The sequence below is a fragment of the Bidens hawaiensis genome, unplaced genomic scaffold (assembly GCF_021521415.1).
Source record: "Bidens hawaiensis isolate Kalapana, Puna unplaced genomic scaffold, B.hawaiensis_p1.1 tig00002866_1, whole genome shotgun sequence".
Taxonomy (NCBI): domain Eukaryota; kingdom Viridiplantae; phylum Streptophyta; class Magnoliopsida; order Asterales; family Asteraceae; genus Bidens; species Bidens hawaiensis.
Window position 1 is genome coordinate 2108822 of NW_027491154.1, and position 11726 is coordinate 2120547.

The following is an 11726-nucleotide window of genomic DNA, read 5'->3' on the forward strand; positions in this document are numbered from 1 at the left end:
CCCCTTGTGGTGGTCCGGTAGCATTGGCCCGAATAACACCAGAAGACTCGAATGGTGGTCACCATGGTGCTACCTTGAGACCGCCCCACTTGTCGGTGTACGACTTGAGTGGCGACCACCATGGCAACGACATTCCGTCCTTGAGGACAAGGACGTTTTCAAGGGGTCGGAAATTGATACGATCCTATTATATTAATCAGTTTATTATTATTATTATTATTAAAGTTTATCTTTTATTTAGTTTCCATTGTATTCAAATTATGTTTCCTTATTGTTTATTTTTTTCTATTTTTATGTCTTTTGTTTTCCTATATATGGTAATCTCTTTTATGAAAAAAAGAAGAAAGAATTATTATTTTGGGTCTCTTTTCTCTTCTTCTCTTATGTTCTTGGGAGATTGACGGTTGTCTCGAATAAACCGTAACAAACGATCAATCACTTGATGAACAATTTAGGATTCTATAGCTTATTAGACATTAATCAGCACTAATTCAAGATCTCTAAAGATAAGTTTTATCATATATTAATCAGTTTTATCTATGGTATATATTTCTGAGATCGAGGTGAAAAGTGAAAACTCAAAAGGGCAAAGTCACTCACCCTCCCAAGTCCCACATTGTCTGAGTGAAGATTACATAAATGAAAGGACTTCCTTTATAATCAATGGCCCAAGAATGAAATAAGCATACCTTTCTCGGCCTTTTGGCTAAGATCAAGTGTAGTATCTGTTCTTATCAGTTTAATATCTGATATATGAGCCATCGGCTCACTCGATATTAATCTTATTTTTTATGGGGGGGAGACCCGTCAAAGTAGCTTGCTGCTTGGGTCATCACTCGTTGCCTTGGCGTTGCACTACTGCCTTGGTCTGGCGCACCCCTCCAATTTAAAGTTAAAAATCGTAGCTCATGTTTTATTTTGTTTGTATTAATAGTGTTTAGAAATGCTATAAATGAAGTTATCATAGATGTTGAATTTGAGAATGTCTCTTCATGCTCTACTTTCTTTTGCTAATATGGTGATGTTAATTAAATAGATCTACTATTGCAATGCACATACCTGAGATGTTGACAGCATTTTGAGAATTTACTGTCATGTATAGTTAAATGCAATCGTTAATACCTACGTTATCAGGTGAATCCCTTAATCATATACACAAGTTCAAGAGTGAATAATGTCTCTTCGCGGCTTTACAACTACACGGTAAGAGCATAATTTCCTTGTATCATAACGCAAGTTGAGCATGCGGACAATATTGTCCTATAAGGTATTAGTAAATACCACTTAACAAAAGATTAGGTATCTTTAACCGCTGTGACCCAAATGTGAACTCTCGATAACATCGATCCATTGTCATGAAGAGCTAATCAAGGTTTGTTTTCAGTGTCCTAGTTTAATGTGGCTATATCATGGTATTTCACTACTTTGGTCAGAGTAATTAGTATTGGCAGTTTTGGTTGGTACATGTCTTGCATTGTCTTAAACTGTTGTGTATTCTAATATACTTTAGGTAAACCTACATATGGTTTTGGTTGGCACACGTACGTCTTGCATTGTCTTCAAAAACTACAACTATATATGGTCATACTTTATTGTCTATTCGCCTTCTCGGTTGTTAATCACAGAATCAAAATCTTGAAAAGAAGTTGTAGTGAAAATCTACATATATCAGGCGATGAACAAAAGTGCTGGCTTTTGGGGAGAGATTTAGGTTAAGGGTCGGGAACAACATCATTTTCTATGGTGGGTTTATACTTTATAAAGCCACCACTGAGAATAATGGCATTCATTATGTCTCTTGACTTTTTCAATGGTAATAAACAAGCAGAACAATCAAGTTGAAGGCAAAATGTTGGTATAGTGGACCTCGTGGTCCTTAGTGATGGTGACGTGTTAAAATGTGATTTATTAATAATAAAATATTGTTTTTTTTATATGGTTGAAAGATTTGAGTAATATTGATTCCAAGATGCACAAAGTTTGTGTCAAGGATTTGGTAGCAGTGTTGAAAGAGGGCGGATCCGATTCAGATCAGTCTTTGTAATGATGCAAATGTCGGTTTTCCTCTTCTCGGATCACAATATAAACTGCCATGACATAAATTCATTAAGAGGTTTATGGGCTTAAAGCATCGTGAATACTCCGATTCAGTCGGAGACACATCATAAACCCAAAACACATATGCTTGTAGTGTTGTAGAACTCATAGGTGCTAATTAGATAGTGGGGCTACTGAGTATGACATGTTTATATATAACTTTTCAAAAAAAGTATTATTTTACACACTTCAAAGGTTTTGATCAAATATGACTGATTTTGAACATTTTCACCCAACTTTGACCAACAACTGATTAATGTCACTATTTAGCTGAAATTTAGTTAGCAACTCACCTATTATAACCGGTCGCCGACTAATACCGATTTTTACAACACGTGCGTGTGTTGCCTTATTCAAGTTAATCTCCTTTATATATGAGCTATTTTGGTTTTTTACTTTAAATAGCCTGACTTTTGCTTACCAAAAATTGACCCATTTGCTTGCCTAAAAAAATATAGCTATGGTCTCAATGGTAACTTAATAATAAGACTATTAGCAACGCTAACAAACACACTTTTAACATGCAGGTCTAGTCAGCATGTCACATTAGATTTTCACTTATTCTTCTCATATACACATCTACTCTTAACACTATCATACCCATTCTTCCACATACAACCGTATTATTTACACATAATCATTACTTTTTAAATTAGGTAAGCAATTAAATAGTTAAATAACTATTTTTATAACGGCGATTATAAATTTATAATTAAATAATTATGTAATTAAATAGTTGTGTTTCAAATTAGTATTGTGTATGGCAAATCACATAATTAAACTTACGGTTAAATAATATATAATTAATTATTGAAAAATTTAAACTTTGATCGTATTCTAGTTTAACGGCCTATTTTTTGTATAACGGATATATAAAATCTTTTGTGGCATTTAAACCAACCGATTTCTGAAAACCTTTGTACATGAAAACCCGCCTATTCCTAACATGTGGGGTGATTATGATGATTTCGATTGAAATTGGGTATTTAACCACGTATTCTCGAAAGAGGATAACCCACCAGACGATAGGTACCCACCGGCAGAGGAGTACCAACCGGAAGATAAATACCCATCAGAGGATGAAGAACGACCGGAAGACAAGTATGTGCTTCGTAATCCATGACAACGCGAAACCATTCCAGATTTTCCATGAAACCCATTGGACGAGTACAACTCGGTACCATTAATATAAAATAGTGTTTAATAAATCTCAAAGTAAAAATTACACTAAATAAGATAATTAAAACTACTAATTTAACTAATAGTGTTTATATCAAAGATATTATATATAAGGAAAATTGGTTTTAAATAATCCCAACTACGCCCAATTGGAAAATAACTGTCCCAATTTAAAAGTTGGCTGGTGGGGGTACCAACTAAAAGAGTATTTGTTTTAAACGAACCGCGACTAACGGAGGTTAACTCCGTTAGTGATTTTCTGACGTGGCACGCTTACTTGTCAAAAATTGATTACATAGGCAGCTTACTTGGCATCTGATGATGATGAGTAGGCACATCATCTTTATACATTTGTCAAAAATCACAAACCAATATAAACCCTAATCATTCAAACCCAAAATCGATGGATCAAAAGCCCCTATAAATTAAAATTGACAGAGGGTTTTTGATCAAGGTATGAAGACGACTAGAATGCATAAACATGTTTAGCCGATTGAAAACGAATCGAAGGATTTATGGCTCGTCGGAGCTCCGATGGTGACGGCGTTTCAACACAGGGCAAATCAATGGGGTTCATTTGAGTGGGGAAAAGTGGATGGCGAGCGAAATTTGTTGTGCTTGAAAACGAGTGGCAATGTCTGCTTTCATAGTGTAAATCCCGTGATTCTGTCAGCGATTTAAGACTCATTTAGGAAATGATATATAGCATGTAAAGCATAATATAGGTCGCGTCCATCTCAGCTTGGGGTTACGAATCAAAAGATGTAATTAACTGGTCGTTTACAGTCTTTAATTTGTCGTTAAAAGCTCGCCGGAGTAGATGCCGGAAATATTGGCCGGAAAAACGTGGATGAACTGATGAAGATGGAAGTTATAATTCAAAGTTTCATTTTATACCCTTGTACTTTGAAAGAAAACCAAAACCACCCTCAACTTTTTCCATGTAAGCATCCACGTATTCACCACATAAGCAATTTTTGACAAGTAGGCATGCCACGTCAGAAAATTATTAACGGAGTTAACCTCCGTCAGTCGCGGTCTGTTTAAAACAAATACCCCTTTAGTTGGTACCGCCACCAGTCAACTTTGAAGTTTGAACCGTTATTTACCAATAGGGCATAGTTAGGATTATTTAAAACCAATTTTCCTATATATAATTAATTCATCCAAACTATGTTAGTGTTAGCGGATCCCTACTATTATTCCCTAGCTCGTATCTTGGAGATCTGAATGCTTACGTTTGTCCTATAGTTAGATTCTAAATCTTTTAGCTCCTAGCATTTTAGATTGTCGATCAGGTAATTAAGAGTCTGAACATAAATATCCAACCACATATATATAATGGCCAAACTATTGGACTTTAGATCCTAAAGATCAAAAGAAACTTTAAACAAGTTTTGTTACGGTCTATAAGGTGCGGAGTGCATGCTCGTCCAAACTAACCTGATTTCCGACTTTGACGAATTTATTTAAACACTTTTACGTAATTAATTCTCCCATCAAAACTAACACTGACATCTTTATCACTAGCCGATACTTGAATACTGTTTCATGAAGCAATGTGTTGTTTAAATAAAAATAGATTGTGGTTCGTTGCATATATATAGTTGAAGAGATTATATGGGATCCAGGCCAAAAGAGGTCCAAGGAAGCAAGCCCAGTCCTGAAAGCCCAAAGCCCTTCAAGGACAAAAAGACAAGTCAACGAACGAAGGGTCCCTTTTGGAGCTGGAAGCATCAAGTCAGGATGACGCATGTCTGAGGCAAAAGGGAATCGTCTGGCGGATAAAAGAGAGAAGTCTGCTTAAGTCAAGGGGAAGGGTAAAAATCGATGGATAATAGGAGGTGTCCCCAGATAACGGTCAAGGGGAGGAGATTCCCTTTGAACCCTATATGTTGAGAAATTTGTATGTTGTAAAGGATAGAAGAAACCAGGCTATTCATTTTATAGATCAATCATCTCTCTCTGAATTCTCCAAAGAAACTTCTCATAATCAACTACTCACATACATTATTCCTACACAATAATCTAGATTCATTTGAGGTTTCAACATTGGCGCCATCCGTGGGACCCTGCAGCCAGGAAGTCCCACACTACGGTTTCGGAGAAGATGGTCGATCCAAGTCCAGAGCAGAACATCCCAGGGGGTCCCGACTTACGACAGCAAACGGAAATGAATCCACCATCACCGGGGCGAATGAAGAAGCAAACCTGCTAAATCCACGAGAAATGGACGGACCGGTCCTCATAGAGGATGAGACGGAGAAAGAAGATTCGAGGGAAGAGTTGGAGAAGGGCCAAGCCTCCAATGAAAAATGGGAGATAACTCCAAAGTTCATACGAACTCACAGGGACGCGCTCCGAGCCTGCCTGGACGAACAAGAAAAGGTAGAGAAACTTGCAGCAGTCAAGACGCGCCTGTCATTCGACACCCCAAAGTCTAAGAACGACGAAGAACCCGCGAAAGAAACCAGTAAAGACCCCGGAGTTCTTCTGGAGTCGCTAGTAACCTTTCTGTCCTCTGTCAAAGGCAAAGAAAGATCTACACGGAGCACCCTGGATGCTCCTTATCAACCTTCGGATACCTCCGACGTGTCGAAATTCACTCGACGCATAGCCGAGGCCACCCTGCCTCCAAAGCTCCGGTATCCCTCCATAGTAGACAAGTACAACGGAACACAAGACCCGGAAGATCACCTTCACGCCTTCCGAGGTGCAGGAATGGTCAGTGGATGGACCATGCCTGCTTGGTGTATAATGTTTCCCCAAACCTTGACGGGGGGAGCAAGGGTATGGTTCGATAGTCTAGAACCTGGAAGCATAGATAGCTACGAAGAGCTGAGGGGAAAGTTCTTGCGAAATTTCAGTCAGCAGAGAAAAGCCATGAAAAACCCTAATGAGATCCTGCATATCCGAAGGAAGGACGAAGAAAAAATAGAACAATTCATGGTGTAGGTTCCCAGCCGGATCTACATGGAATATCTCGTTCTACGTAGGTGCGGAATCCCTACGTAAGACGTTACGAGCGTAGAAGACGATACGAGCTAACACAATTAAACACACGTTACAATAAACAAAGACACGTTGTATTGCAACTGGAAACACGTGATTCTCTGATCACCGATTACACACAAACTCGTAAACTGGAAAACTCTAACTCGAATGACAATAACTCTGCCGTAACCTAACAGCTTATAAAGCACGACAACTTCGCCTAGCATGTTTAGGCGAAGTTGTCCCTAACTTCGCTTGTTCCACAAGGTCGCCTATATCAAGCGAACTTGTGAGAACTTCGCTTACATACATAACACAAATCCAACTAACTCGATTACAGACACTAGACTCTGAACTACTGACATCATGCACCAACAGACTCCCCCTTGGCAGTAGCTTCATATCTCAATCTTCAAGCACGTGTCTTGTAATCTTCAACAATCTTGCATCTTCATCTTTAAGCATGCACTCCTTCTCGTATACAAACCGAAACAACTCTTTGATATTTCCTCGCTTCTTCTTTCCAAGCAGGAATATAAAATATCTTCTTCTCATTCATCACCTGCAGATCAGCTTGAGACAAATTCACTAGATGCATCGGATCATACACTCTCTGCAGCTCTTGTTCATCTTCGTCCTCCATTACTGCTTCAGCTGTTTCACAATCTACATACCACCACTTCAAATCTTTGAGCACATCCCTGGGCATTTGTTTCATCGGCACTTCTTTTAAACACCGGATCGGCTTATACTTCATAATCATCCAAGGCTTGCCATCTGCTCTCAATCCTCTATCTTTGTCTTCAATAAGTTTTCCCTTTTGTGGTTTCAACAGATCGAACTTCTTTTCCTTTACACTTTCCTTCCAAACAATCTTCCCAATGACTCTAGCCATGTTATCATCACTCCTGTTTATTAATCCCAATCTGGCTAAGTCTTTCACTTCACACTCTAGCAATGTATTCAACGATCTCAACAGCCTATTGAAGTACTGAACACCATCATATCTTTTAATCACAAAGAGCCTCAACTGCTCATCATATATCCAGCATATAATCCCCTTCTTCGATTCAGCATAACCTCTAATATTGTAACTCTTCTTAAACATAGTAGGGACCGCCGGTTTCTTCGTTTTTACGAACCACTGAGCATAGCCTTCTTTCCATCTTGGCTGCTCTTCCCATTCCGTCTCATCGCTTCCCATATCTTTACTCATATCTGCCTTATCAACATCCGGAATATCATGCTCAACATTTTCTTCTACAATCTCTCCCTCTTCAATATCATTATCAATAACAATCTCTGCACCAATCTTCTCTATCTCTTCAACTGGTAATACATCATCACCTATAAACTCATCATCCATCTCCTCAACTTCCACGACCACCACCTCATCACCTGTACCGCCCGCTGCACTTGTTGACTCCCCCTGAGATGTGGAAGTCCCAAGAGCTTGTTCAGTTCTTGGCAACTCTCCACCTGCACCTTTCGATGCATTGGGATCATCGTCTCGATCATTTCGCTTCTTAGTCCTCAGCTCATCGCCTTTACAGCTCGTCTCCCCATGAGATGCCATGAACTGCTTCAAAGCATCAATGATTTTGCCATGTTCTACCAGCAGGGACGACTGTATCTGATTCTCTGCAACGAGGCGCTGAATAGCATGGGTCTGGATAAGATTTACCCTTGACTGTTCTGCCACGACCCTTTCAAGTGCTGCTATTCGTTCCGTGTCGGATAAGGTTGCATCGAAATCAAACCTCAGATGTGATATATCTTGAGTGTACTGAGGAGGGATTTCCAACGTAACCGGGACCTCAGAAGTAGGCGTAAACGTAACCGCAGGTGGTATCGTAACTGACAACCCTGCAGTCGCTACAACCGTCGACTCAATAAATCTTGCCACGACCTCCGTTGGAGTAAGAGTTGGAGGTGGCAAAGATACAATCTCCGGAGTCGATAGCTGGAATGTAGTGGGTGGGATGCCGAATGCAGATGAGGTAGCCACCACGGGAACATCCGTGGCGCTTGGCCTTGTAACTTGCAACGATGAAGGAACCATGGTCATACCGGACAGTGCGGGTGGAGTGAAACGTACCACCCTTGAGCTCTCACCAGCTCCCGAACCTGTACCTGTCCTCTCCCTTCTTGATCTGCGAACCAACTGATGTACTTCTTCTTCATAATCTGACTCACTGTCATCATCGGTTCTCTTTCTTTTCCCATGAATCTGTTCTTGGGTTACCAAAATTCGTCTCGCTTCAGCCACATCATCATCTGAATCAGAATCAGCCACCGATGTAGCTGCCCTAGTCACATTCACACTCGAAACCTTTTCAACTGAGACTTGCACATTTTCCTCTGGATTAACACGATCCATATCAAAGAAGCCTTGACCACCAAACTCTGCATCAAGGTCTACATGTTCCTCCGGTGACACAACAGGAGCAGCATGTATAGCTTGAGGTGCTCCAGCCTGTTGTGGTTGAGGATCCCGAAACTTGTCCCCACGAGCTGGAACATACTCTCGGTTGATCAAGTACCCAAATAGCGGAGTATGTCGAGGACGGAGCTCAGGTTTGCTCTTCGCACTGGATGATCTGCATTGAGCGAAAATCCTTTTACTTACACTTTCCACGTATCGAATCGGTCGGCGCTGAGGTAACGTGGGAGCAACATGATTCAAGATCATTTGTAGGAATCTTGGATACATGAGAAATCTCTCACGCGCCACCGCTCTTCTCTGACGATCTATCTCATAAAATACCATCTGACTAAAGCTGTAACGCTTATTGTAAGTCAGAGCAGTCATCGCCGACTGCATGGTCGCGCCCATCCCATCAGTACCAGCCTTTCTCCCGGACATGCACACGATCATCACATGCATGAGAAAGCGCCACTGGTCTAGCAAGAACCCCTTGCGTCTCTGAGTATCCCCCAAGGGACCAGAATATCCCATCCTTAGAAACGCACCATCTCGGAATGGAGCCACGAAATATGTTGGATCGTCTCTTGTTTCATCTCCGAACTGCAAAGCCACCCGGATCTGTTTAGATGAGAACTGAACTATCTGATTATTGACCGTTGCACGCATCACCGGGGGCTCGACTCGACAGTCATATTCCACGGTCTGCCAGAAATCTTCTATGTTTGGCAAAGATATCGGCAGTGTTGTGGTAATCACGTGGAATATACGCGAGCGTAGTAGAAACGTGATGAGCGTAGTAGAAACGTGGTAATCAGAAATCTTCTGATTATTGACCGTTGCACGCATCACCGGGGGCTCGACTCGACAGTCATATTCCACGGTCTGCCAGAAATCTTCTATGTTTGGCAAAGATATCGGCAGTGTTGTGGTAATCACGTGGAATATACGCGAGCGTAGTAGAAACGTGATGATCTCGCGGAAATCATCAACACCGCTCGCATCCGGGTCCAATGTGATGTACATGTTGTGCCCCGGGAAAAACTGTCGGTTGTTGTCTCCTCCTTCATCACCACCTGCACCACCTGCTCCAGCTACAGCAGCCATTTCTGCAACAAACAGGCTAAGTTAGATAAACATCAAGGCAAATCATAAGTTCGCCTGTCACCATGAGCGAAGTTATGATTTATTCTGTATAGGCGAAGTTAGAGGTGGGGCGAAGTTGGGAACAACTTCGCTTCAACTTGAACTTCGTCTAATAAATGTTAAATAAAAGGGGCAAGGCGAAATTAAAGATAACTTCGCCTAACCACAACATCGCCTCATACACTGTTGCATAATTAATTATCAGGCGAAGTTAAACCTCAGGCAAAGTTAAGAATAACTTCGCCTAACCTGTAAGTTCGCCTGAATATGAATCGGCAACAGTTAAGTTTTCGAATCGACATGTAGTTGGTGAATTTGGAGATTGAGGACTCCGTAAAACATGTTTTTAAGACGATCTAGACGAGCAAGTTGATTACGACCACGTAATAACAGGTTTGAAAATCGGGTATTGAGGTTTCGACAAAACGGGGTCGAGAATCGGGTCGAAACGACCGATGATTAACGTCAATGACAGTGAATACACTTAATAACGACACTACACACCTTGAAATTTTGATTAGAACAGAGAAAATCAACACAGATGATTCGATCGATAAGTTCGCTTAGGGTTACAGGAGACAAGTTCGCTGGGTTTTGAAAATAATAACCAGTTTGACCTTAAAAATCCTTTATATAGGGTCAAAGTTATTACAGGCGAAGTTATGGATAACTTCGCCTATTGCAGGCGAAGTTATGGATAAGTTCGCCGGTATTAAACTTTACAAAACAAACCCCTATAATTTGAACAATTTGCAATTAAGTTTTAAAACATCCTTTAAAGCGTTAAATGATACGATCAAGACCAAGTAACCAGGTATAAAATCATACAACTACATAAGTAGAATAAAAAATTTTAAAAATAAAGTACACGGGATCAAATTTCAGTCTCGACAGGGACTACCATGTTTTAGAAAAGATCCGAACAGGAATCATACTAATTACGTGACTGTCACATAGATCCGTGTTCAGCTGTATTATGACATAAAGAAACAGGTTGTAAGCAGGTAAATAACTTAAAATAGTTTTCATCGTTTCTGTGATACGGGTTAGGTTCAATTAAGCTCAAAACTTAAGTGGGCAACAACTCAGAGATTAAGATGTCTCCTATCTATTCTCAAAGCGTATTTGGCTTTCTCCAAGTCACCCCGAGTTGACCTAGACCCGTAGTGTCTGATTAAATAGTAAGTACTCTTCGATCTTTAGACTCTGTTTCCCGTTCTCTTTCTTACACCTTGATTGAGAAGTATAAATATTATGAACTCTAGAATGTCTCAATAACACACACATTTTTTTTAAGTATGTACACAACTTCAGAGTAGTAAACAACTGCAAGTCCCGAATCTGGATCACTGCAGTTTCTTGACACGCTATCTTCACGGGAATCAGAACACTCACGGGCTCGTGTATGACTGGGTAATCGCTTTTCTGCCAATCATTCGGAAAGATATATATGGAAACAGGCACAACTCTTAAGGAGTTTCCACGTAAAATCGAGTAGATTTAGTTAGTATCAGTTCTACTTTTACGCACCATAAAAAGCTACCATGACATATAATGACTGTTCTAAAGCCTTTTAGGCCTAATAACTTCACTAGTTAAGCACACAGAATCAGTATATCTATCACTTTCCAAGGTTGGATTAATTTTCTGTTAAACATAGTAAAGGAACTTCTTACGAAGTAGTAGACTTGAAAAATAATTTCATCTCCCAAAAAAATTTTTAACTTCAATCGCCCCGATCAAATCGAAGTTTTCAGGTAAACGGCTATCCCGAAGATCCAATGGATCAGCTGGACCGACCACATACAAGTATGTGTCCTTCTAACTAAGTATGATCGACTAATTTTCAGCGAAAGAATAAAAACACATCATAAACCGCCCTGGT

At 40.2% G+C, this 11726-nt stretch overlaps 1 non-coding gene across 1 annotated transcript; it reads left to right on the plus strand.

Annotated features, from left to right (window-relative positions):
• The first annotated feature begins 685 nt into the window (after positions 1–685).
• LOC143621553 (U2 spliceosomal RNA) lies at positions 686–882 on the plus strand. The gene has a single exon (XR_013151550.1). It is a non-coding gene; the product is annotated as a U2 spliceosomal RNA (small nuclear RNA).
• The last annotated feature ends 10844 nt before the right edge of the window (positions 883–11726 follow it).